The sequence below is a fragment of the Chionomys nivalis genome, chromosome 2, assembly GCF_950005125.1.
Source record: "Chionomys nivalis chromosome 2, mChiNiv1.1, whole genome shotgun sequence".
NCBI classification, from domain to species: Eukaryota; Metazoa; Chordata; class Mammalia; order Rodentia; family Cricetidae; genus Chionomys; species Chionomys nivalis.
Genome location: NC_080087.1, coordinates 71,511,947 through 71,523,627, shown reverse-complemented (window position 1 = coordinate 71,523,627; position 11,681 = coordinate 71,511,947).

The following is an 11,681-nucleotide window of genomic DNA, read 5'->3' as shown; positions in this document are numbered from 1 at the left end:
TCCTCTGTGTCTGTGGTTATGTCCCCCTTTTCATTTCTGATCTTGTTAATTTGCATATTCTCTCTTTACCGTTTGATTAGTTTAAATAGGGGTTTTGTCAGTCTTGCTGGTTTCCTCCAGGAACCAGCTTTCTGTTTTATTAATTCCTTGGATTGTTTTCTGTGTTTCTATTTTGTTGATTTCAGCCCTCAGTTTGATTATTTCCAGTCTTCTACTCCTCCTGGGTGAGTCTGCTTCTTTTTTCTAGAGCTTTCAGGTGTGCTGTTAAGTCTGTAAAGTGTGCTTTCTCTATTTTCTTTATGTGGGCACTTAGTGCTATGAACTTTCTTCTTAGCACTGCCTTCATAGTGTCCCATAGGTTTGTGTATGTTGTTTCTTTATTTTCATTGAATTCAAGGAAGACTTTAATTTCTTTCTTTATTTCTTCCTTGACCCAGGGGTGGTTCAGTAGTTGACTGTTCAGTTTCCATATGTTTGTAGGCTTTCTGGGGTTAGAACTGCTGTTGAATTCTACCTTTATTACATGGTGATCCGATATTACACAGTGGTTACTACAATTTCTTTGTATCTATGGATGTTTGCTTTGTTACCAATTATGTGGTCAATTTTTGAGAAGGTTCCATGAGATGCTGATAAGAAGGTATATTCTTTTCTGTTTGGGTGGAATGTTCTACAGATGTCTGTTAAGTCCGTTTGGTTCATTACATCTGATAGTTCTCTTATTTTTTGTTAAATTTCTATCTGGTGGACCTGTCCATTGGTGATAGTGGAGTGTTGAAATTTCCTACTATTAGAGTGTGGGGTTTGATGTATGCTTTGACTTCTAGGAATGTTTCTTTTCCATAAGTGGGTGCTTTTATATTAGGCGCATAGATAATCAGGATAGAAACTTCCTCCTGATGAATTGTTCCTGTTATGAGTATAAAATGTCCATCTCCATCTCTTCTGATGGCTTTTAGTTTGAAATAAATCTTGTTAGATATTAGTAAAGCCACAACCGCTTGTTTCTTTGGTCCATTTATTTGAAAAACCTTTTCCCATCCGTTTACTCTGAGGTAGTGTCTGTTTTTGAGATTGAGGTGTGTTTCTTGTAAACAGCAGAATGTTGGATCCTGATTTCGTATCCATTCTCTTAACCTGCACCTTTTTATAGGTGAATTGAGTCCATTGATATTAAGTGATATTAGTGACTAGTTGTTGTTAGCTCCAGTTATTTTGTTGTTGTTGTTGTTAGAGTTTATGTGTTTCCCTTCTTTGAGTTGTCCTGGTAGAGCGTTGTCAGATGCTTGTGTTATTATGGGTGTTGTTGGCTTTCTTGGTTTGTGATTTTCCTTCTAGTATTTTCCGTAAGGCTGGGTTTGTGGCAACGTATTGTTTAAATCTGTTTTTGTCAAGAATATCTTGTTTTCTCCATTGATGGTGAATGCAAGCTTTGCTGGGTATAGTAGTGTGGGCTTGCATCCATGTTCTCTTAGTGTCTGCAGCACATCTATCCAAGACCTTTTGGTTTTCATGGATTTCATTGAGAAGTCAGGTGTAATTCTGATAAGTTTCTTTTTATATGTTACTCGACCATTTTCCTTTGCAGCTCTTAATACTTGTTCTTTATTCAGTATGTTTTGTGTTTGATTATTATGTGGCACGGGGATGCTTTCTTTTGATCCAGTCTATTTGGTGTTGTACATGCTTCTTGTACCTTCATAGGAATATCCTTCTTTAGGTTGCGAAAGTTTTCTTCTATAATTTTGTTGAATATATTTTCTGGGTTTTTGAGCTGTAATTCTTCTTTTCCTTCTACCCCTATTATTCTTATGTTTGGTCTTTTCATGGTATCCCAGATTTCCTGGATGTTTTGTGTTAAGAATTTGTTGGATTTGTTTTGTTCTTTAATCAGTGAGTTTATTTCCTCTATAGTATCTTCAGTGTCTGAGATTCTTTCCTCTATCTCTTGTATTCTGTTGGTAATATTTGTCCCTGTAGTTCCTTTTTGTTTATGCAGAATTTCCATATCCAGCATTCCCTCGGTTTGTGTTTTCTTCCTTACCTCCATTTCATTTTTCAGTTCTTCAACTGTTTCCCTTACCTGATTGATTGCTTTTTCTTGTTTTTCTTGGTTTACTTGTGAATCTTTGAGAGATTTATTCATTTCTTCTACCTTTTTGTTTATCATTTCCATTTCTTTATGGCAGTTTTTCATCTCCTGTTTAAGGTCCTCAATTATTGTCATATAGTTCTGTTTAAATTCGATTTCTTCTATTTCTTCTGGAGTAGGGTGTTCAATTCTTCTTGCTTCGGGATCCCTGGATTCTGGTGATGTCATGTTGCCTTTCAGGTTGTTGGAGGAATTCTTGCATTGGCGCCTGCCCATCTCTTCCTTCAAATGGAGCCAGGAGAGTCTTGGTGTCTTAGTCCAGTCTTTGCTGTGACTGACTCTCTGGGTGGATCTCCTAAGTGCAGGAGCAGGAACTGTTCCTATCTGTCCAGATGTAACTCCTCAGCACTGAAACAGGGATGCCTGGTAGCCCAAGAACACTTGGGACAAAAGGACGAATGTGGGTGCATGGCGGGGTTGATTAGAATACAGAAGACCCTACAGCACAAGCTGAGGGTGTCCACACTCCCTTGCGGGGACCTTCAGGTCTGCCTGGCAGGCAGATACCCACCCCTCTGGGTGGATGGCCTTAGTGTAGGAGCAGGAAACTCTTCCTAAGCCATGGACCTTGCAGACAATAGGGCAAGCTTGGGGGAGGCAGGGTGCTGTGTAACAAAGACACCCCTGCAGCAGGAGCTGGGGGAGTGAAGCTGTGCTCTTTTCCAGGACAGGCCACTCTGGGATAGCACACACTCACCCATCCGGATGGAACTCCTCAGCACTGAAATGGGGATGCCTAGTTTCCCAAGGGCACCTCGGACAAAAGGGTGAATGTAGGGGTAGAGTGGGGTTGAGTAGAATACAGCAAACCCTGCAGCACAAGCTGAAGGTGCCTGCACTCCCTTGTGGGGCCCTTCAGGCCTGCCTGGGAGGCAGACACTCACCCCTCTGGGTAGATGGCCTTAGTGCAGTAGCAGGAAACTCTCCTTTCAGGTTTTAAGTCTATTTAAATTGTTCACCTGGTCCTGATTTAATTTTGGAATATGATACCTATCCAGAAAATTGTCCATTTCTTTTACATTTTCCAATTTTGTGGAGTATGGGTTTTTGTAGTATGACCTAATGATTCTCTGGATTTTCTCAGTGTCTGTTGTTATTTCCTCCTTTTCATTTCTGATCTTGTTAATTTGGATGTTCTCTCTCTACCTTTTGATTAGTTTGGTAAGAGTTTGTCCATTTTGCTGATTTTCTCAAAGAACGAGGTATTTGTTTCATTGATTCTTTATATGTATTTTTTCTATTTTATTGATTTCAGCCCTCAAGTTGATGAGTTCCTGTCTTCTACTCCTCCTGTGTGAGTCTGCTTCTTTTTGTTCTAGAGCTTTCAGCTGTGCTGCTAAATCGCTAAGGTGAGCTTTGTCCACTTTCTTTATATTGGCACTTAGTGCTATGAACCTTTAGCACTACTTTCATAATATCCCATAGGTTTGGGTGTGTTATGTTTCCATTTTTATTGAATTCTAGGAAGTCTTTTATTTCTTTCTTCCTTGAACCCAGAGGTTCAAATGAGCACTGTTCACTTTTCCATGAGTTTGTATGCTTTCTTTAATGGGTGTTGTTGTTAAATTCTAACTTTAAATCATGTTGATCGATAAGAAAGAAGGGACTATTCTATTTTTTGGTATCTGTTGAGGTTGCTTTTTTACTGAGTACATGGTCAATTATAGAGATAGTTTCACGAGGTGCTGAGAAAAAGGTAAATTCTTTCGTATTTGTGTGGAATGTTCTGTAGATGTAAGTTAAGTCTATTTAAGTCATCACATCTGTTAGTTCTCTTATTTCTCTGTTAAGTTTCTGTCTGGTTGACCTACCCATTGTGCACAGTGGGGTGTCAAAGTCTCCTACTATTAGTGTGTGGGGTTTGATGTGAGATTTAAGTTATAGTAGTGTTTCTTTTACATATGTTGGTGCGTATTTGGGACATAGATATTCAGGACTGAGACTTCATCTTGATGGATTGTTCTTGTTATGAGTACAAAGCGTCTTTCACCATCTCTTCTGATTGATTTTAGTTTGAAGCCTATTTTGTTAGATATTAGAACAGCTACAACTCTTGTTTCTTAGGTCCATTTGCTTGGAAAATTTTCCCCAACCCTTTACTCTAAGGTAATGCCTGTCTTTGAGGTTGACATATGTTTCTTGTATAAAGCAGAAGTATGTGCCCTGTTTCCATACCCATTCTATTAGTCTATGTCTTTTATAAGTGAGTTGAGTCCATTGATATTAAGAGATAGAAATGACCAGTGTCATTAATTTTTGTTATTTTTTGGTGGAGTGTTTATGCATTTTCATTATTTGGAGTTTGCTGGTAGAAGATTATCTGTTGCCTGTGTTTTTGTGGGTGAAATTAGCTTCCTTAGCTTGCAGTTATCCTTCTAGTACTTTCTGTGGAGCTGTATTTATGGATACGTATTGTTTTAATCTGGTTTTGTCATGGAATATCTTGTTCTCTGCACTGATAATGACCAAAAGCTTTGCTTGTTATAGTAATCTGGGCTTGCATCCATAGTTCCTTAGTATCTGTAGCACATCTGTCCAGGATCTTATGACTTTCGTGGTTTCCACTGAGAATTTTGGTGTAATTTTGATAGATCCTTCTTTGTATGTTATTTGATCTTTTCCTTTGTGACTCTTAATACTCTTTTTTTATTGTGTATGTTTTGCATTTTGATTATTATATCGTAAGGGGAATTCTTCTTTGGTCCAGTCTATTTGGTGTTCTGTAAGCTTCTTATAACTTCATAGAAATATCCTTGTTTAGGTTATGAAAGTTTGCTTCTACGATTTTGTTGAATTTATTTTTTGTGCTCACTTTGAGCTGGAGTTTTTCTCTTTCTTCTATCCCTATTATTCTTAGGTTTGGTCTTTTCTTTGATGTCCCAGATTTCCTGGATGTTTTGTGTTAAGAACTTGTTGGGTTTAATGTTTTCTTTGACCAATGAATCTATTTCCTCTATAGTATCTTCAACACCTGAGATTTTCTCTTTCATCTCTGATATTCTGTTGGTTATGTGTACCTCTGTAGTTCTCATTCATTTATCCAGATTTTTCATATCCTGAATTCCCTCCATATGTATTTTTGTTATTGACTCTATTTCAGTCTTTATGTCTTAAACTCTTTGAACTGCTTATTTCACCTGTTTGATTGTTTTTCCTTGGTTTTCTTGGGGTGCTTTTGAGATATTTATTTATTTATTTATTTATTTTTTGTCTTTTCCTTAATTTCTTTAAGGGCATTTTTTATTTCCTCTTTAAAAGTCTCCATCATCCCAGTAAAGTTACCTTTATAATAATTTTCTTCTGATTCTTTTGGGTTAGGATGATCAAGTCTTCCTTGTTGTACAACCACTGGTTTCTGGTGTTACCATGTTGCCTTTTAGGTTGTTGAGTAAATTCTTGCATTGGTGCCTACCCATCCTCAAATTGGTGCCAGTGCTATCTTTGCCTCTTGGTCCAGTCCTTGCAGTGGCTGTCTGTGTCTTTGGTAACTGTTCTTGGTCTTCTCTGTGCTGTCATTGTCTGTGTCTCTGGCAGCCACTGAGATCTCTTTTGGCCTACTTTCTTGGCCTGCTCTCTTGGTCTACTTTGTGCAGTCACTGCCTGTGCTTCAGAGTTGCTCTCTTGGTTCTCTCTGCTCAGTCACAGCCTGTGTTTCAGAGATCCTCTAAAGTCATGGGGCATAAGAGGGTTTGGGAGCAGAGTGGGACTTGTAGTTTGCAGGGTCTGATTGATGGGGTAGGAAAATCTTCTGGAAGACAAAGGTTGAAAAGACATTGTCAATAGGACAGAAAGTCAGCCCATTGAAAGGGAAAAGGTTTTCCCTAACTCCACATCTATGATAATACTGATAACCAAAATATATAATGAAATTAAGAAATTTGACTCAACAAAATCAAAAATTCAATTAAAATTGGGGTAGAGTTTCTGAACAGAATTTTCAACAGAATAATCTCAAATGGCTGAGAAACAAAGAAATGTTCACCATCCATTGAGATCAGTAAAACACAATTCCAAATGGCTAAAAAGTCTATCTTACACTTGTCTTGATGGCTAAGATCAACAAAATATGTGACAGTTAATGCTGGTGAGGATGTTGGACAAGGGAACACCCCTCCACTGCAACAATGAGTTCAAATTTGTACAGCCACTATTGAAATCAATATGTTGGATTCTTAGAAAACTGGGTATCTATCTAAATTGGGTATATATATATATATATATATATATATATATATATATATATATATCAAAACCATGAAACTCCTGGACATATACCCAAAAACATTCCATCCCATTACAAGGATACTTGTTAAACTATGTTCATAGTAGTTTCATTCATAATAGTCAAAAGTTGCAAACAACCTATATATCCTTCAACTAAAGAATGGATAAAGAAAATGTGGTACATTTACACAATGGACTATTTCTCTGCAGTTATAAACAGTGACATCATAAAATTTGCAGATAATTTGAAAAAATTGAACTTGAAAAAGATCATCATGAGTGAGGTTTCCCAGACCCAGAAAGAATAACATTGCATTTACTCTCTTATAAATGGGCATTTATTGCAAATTAATATATAGTTTATGTTACCACCCACAGACCCATAGAGGCTAAGTAACAAGATGGGATTAATGAAGGCACAAGGATCTCCCTGGGAAGAACTAATAAAATAGATATCATGAGTGTACTGACAGTTAATTTATATTGTATTATATTAAGTGTTCTAATGATCTCCAAAGCTAACCGTGATTCCATATATTCCATATATTCCTCTTACTCCTACTTTATTTGATATTCTTCTCATGCTTACCTGACTATTTTTCTCTCCACAGTATTATAAAATAGGCTATGTGTTTGAAACATAAAAAGAAATTGAAGAAAACCAAGAGAAATCTCAATATCCTGGAATGTTTTGGAGTCTACTGTCATTAAGTGATAAGACACTGTTGCTGAATATATACTTGAGTCATCGACCATGGAAAAATTAATCTGGGCATCATCTGGAAGCTTCATTCACAGTAGATGAAGCTTAATAGGGTTATAAGTAATCATAAAATTTGCCCTCCTGTGAATCTAGAGAGCTATAACAACAGCCATTATGGTTCAATAGGTTCATGAACATCATCAGAGTGACGAACAATTTCATGAGGAACTGGTGGTCACTTCACATTGAGGTTTCTCATTTTGGGGAATTATCAGGAGTTAGGGGTACATAGACCATGTGTTAAGTCAGCTTAATTAATATAAAAACCATCAGTGTAAAATCAATCAACCCAAAGTTTATTAATGTTCTTGTTGCTTTGTTTTTATTTGTTTTCTCATGACAAGGTTTCTCTATGTAACCTTGGGTGTCCTGGAAACCCCTCTGAAGACTAAGTTTGCTTCAAACTCACAGATAGCCACCTGTCTCTGATTCCCAAGTTCTTGGATTAAAGGCAAATACCACCACTGCCTAGCAATAATTTTGACACAAATAAAAATTTTTCTTCTGTGCACAGATAATCAGGTTCAACAACTGTTTTCCCTGATATGAGGCTTAGTAAACAGCAATGATTTAAATTTCTAGGCTCTTTTTATATGTAAAAACCACAAACTTGAGGTTACTGGAGGAATTTTGGCAATATAGGAAACTTGCAAGTAAAATACAGGAGCAGATATCAGCTTAAGATTACCTGTTAGAACATCTTGTGGTTTGGGAAAGGATGAAGGTCAAGACAAAGTCAGGTTATGGAACAAGCTGGATTCCAAAAACCAGAGAGTTGAATTTTATAGTTAACAGAAATGAACTTATTTTGACATTGCAACAAAGTGGATTCTATTATTAAGCTGGGGTCAGACTGGTTCATCTGAAGAAGAACCTGATACTATTAGTCTGCTAAAATAACATGGCAATAAACTGGCCCCTAAGGTCTTATCATTATACCAAGTGCTTAGTATAACGCGCACTCCTCAATAGAGAAGCTTCTTATTGCAGTCTGTGTCTATTAGCATGGAGGTCACATTATTCAAGGTACTGGGAATAAGATATGCTGGAGTGTCCAGCTAAGTGAGGACATGTACATACAACCTCTTTCTTCTAAAGATCAGGGATCATCATGGAAGCAGAGGTAGAGAGAGTGTTAGAACTTTTCAAGTAGTAGATGACACTAAGGAAACTTGATTGGTCCAGACAGCACAGAGCTCTTTCACATGTGAACTCACTCATTACGATATTATGTGCAAAACCTGCATGGATCAATACAGAAAAATTTTAGTAGAATAAAGTAAGTGATCAGGAAGACCCACTCAATTGAAGAGAAAATGGCCACAGATGGCTTCTGACATTAGATATGTCAGTTTTCTACCTTTCAGAGATAACTCATGGTTTAATAGATGAAACTCTTCTAGGCACAGTAGAATTAGGCACACGACTGTATTAATGTCAATAAATAGACTAGATAAATTTTACTTTTTGGTGTTATTGTTTGTTTGCTTGCTTGTTTTAAGGACCAGATGAAAATTGAAAGAAATTGTAACATGTGGATAAAAAAAGAACTGGAAGTAGATAATCATTTGTAGAGTTGACTAAAACACTCAAACATTTTAGTAATAAATGCTATAAATATTCTAAACATTAACTGCGTTGCTTTTTGTTGGAAAAAGTCAATGATGTATGAAATCCAAAGAGACACAGAGACTTCTCTACTTTTCTCCTGAGTCTGACCTCAGTTTCTAGCATATTCTACAGGAGACCTAGTCAGCCTTCAGGGATTATGAAAACTCAATGACTTTTCAAATCATCTCATCCATTTGCTTAATTTCACAGGGAACTCTAAATGGTCTTTGCTAATTGACAGCTAGAAGTTTTTTTCATAAATTTTCTTGTCTCCTAAAGCCAGCACCGTCACTGTCATTTCCACTGCAGGTGAAATGAAAATTGGAGTTCTGGAGGGAGGTGAGGTCACAAAGTCACAGACTTCTACATCAGAATTGTTCTAACTCCCCCACAGCAATGCTTATTAATGAGCTCCATCTACCCTGGGAACTTGCATCCTACAGAGAAAAGAATCCAGGTGAGCACTTTGTGTTTCAGTCTGAGTGGCAGAGTCAGTGAAGAAGAGAGGACTGCATAAGTGTTCCTGTCTGGCAATGGGATCTAGGCTGAGAACAGACCTGTGGAATAAGCAAAGAAGGCACAAGAATGACTGCATTAATAAGAGATGTTTTAGAAATATTTAAGTATTCCTATCATTATCTTTGTTGTTTCTGAATGTAGTATAAGTCCTACACCAATGGTGACTTTGGGAAACACTGAGATGGTGAAGTCCATCTGTATATGAGCTGAATGATTGTGGTAATAATTCAATGTGATACTTCATCCTAGCTCACATGATGTGTAGACTCTTTTCAGTATTATTATTTTAGTTTAGTTTACTTTGGTTTCATGTATTAGCAAACATTAGAATGTAAATATAAGAAGCACACATCTATGGAATGTGCAGGATATGACTAGGCTTGTGAGATAAATAGCATTCTATTTGACACTACATTCAACATTTATGATCTGGTTACAAAAGCCTTAACTGAAAGCATATTGAATGGCCATTTCTACGGTGAATTGTTTGAAGCCTCTCCTGCTTGAACTATGGAAGGGAAAATGGAAGGGAAGGTGCATAATGTATCAGACAATAACAGCCAAGTACACCTTGACTTATTTCTCCTGGTTCCATCATACTCTAGCATTAAGCACAACCTGATGGTATGCCTTCCATTGCTGTTTATCATTATTGCAATGGAAGACAGAGCCTTGTGGATGATATGCCAGGGTTCTCCCCCACTCAGCTAAATTTTATTTACAATGACTAGGTTATAGCTCAATGGGCTATATTTAAAGATTCACATTCTTCAGATTGTACTTTATTATCTCCCATGTGTCTTTGCTATTTTAACACTATGAGAATGCAGTGCCGGCAGCAGGCAGTAGAGTTTGAGAGAACACCATGGAATTGGAGTTATAGACAATTGTGGGGCACCATGTGGAGTGAGGGAATCAAACTCAGATCTACTGCAGCAGCAGCAGTACGTTATCCACACCAATGAGCCATCTCTCTAGTCCTATCAAACGGAAAATTTTCAAAGTAAAAATATACAATAGGATATCAATGAAGTGGAGGAAAATCAAATGAGGAACACAAACTGAATAGAGGCTGGAGTGAGTTTGAGAACATCTTTTTTTTTAGATTAATTTTTATTGAGCTCTATATTTTTCTCTGCTTCCCTCCCTGCCTCTTCCCTCCCCTTCAATCCTTTCCCAAGGTCACTATGCTCCCAATTTACTCAGAAGATCTTGTCTTTTACTACCTCCCATGTGGACTAGATCCATGTAAGTCTCTCTTAGGGTCCACATTGTTGTCTAGGTTCTCTGGCATTGTGATTTGTGTGCTGGTTATCTTTGCTTAATGTTTAAAAACCACTTATGAGTGAATATATGTGATAATTGTCTTTCTGGGTCTGGGTTACCTCAGTCAAAATGATGTTTTCTAGCTCCATCCATTTCTCTGCAAAATTCAAGATATAATTTTTTTTCTGCTGTGTAGTACTCCATTGTGTAAATGTACCACATTTTCCTTATACATTCTTCGGTTGAGGGGCATTTAGGTTGTTTCCAGGTTCTGGCTATGACAAACAAAACTGCTATTAACATAATTGAGCACAAGTCCTTGTGGCACGATTGAATATTCTTTGAATATATCCCCAAAAGTGGTATTTCTAGGTCTTGAGGAAGGTTGTTTCCTAATTTTCTGAGAAATTGTCAAACCGACATCCAAAGGGGATGTACCAGCTTACATTCCCACCAACAATGAAGAAGTGTTCCCTTTACCCCACAACCTCTCCAGCATAAGTTATCATCAGTGTTTTTAGTTTTGGCCATTTTTCAGGTGTAAGATAGAATCTCAGAGTTGTTTTAACTTGCATTTCTCTGATGACTGAGGATGTTAAACATTTTCTTAAGTGTCTTTCAGTCATTTAAAATTCCTCTCTTGAGAGTTCTCTGTTTAGGTCTGTACTCCGTTTTTGTTTTTGTTTTTTTATTGGATTATTTGTTCTTTTGATGACCAATTTCTTGAATTCTTTGTATATTTTGGAGATCAAACCTCTGTCTGATGTGGGGTTAGTGAAGATTTTTCCCATTCTGTAGGCTATGGTTTTGTTTTGTTGATTGTCTTTTGCTTAAACATTTTTTTTCAGTTTCAGAAAATTCCATTTATTCATTGTTTCTCTCAGTGTCTATGCTACTGGGGTTATATTTAGGAAGTGGTCTCCTGTGCCAATGTGTTCAAGTGTACTTTCCACTTTCTCTTATATGAATTCGGTATAGCTGGCTTTATGTTGAGGTCTTTGATCCATTTGTATTTGAGTTTTTGCATGGTGATAGATATGTATCTGCTTTCATTCTTCTACATGATGGTATTTAGTTATGTCAGCTTTCAAGCACAGCTATGTATGCTTTCAAGCACAGATTGATTTTACTATGCTTGTGCCAGTA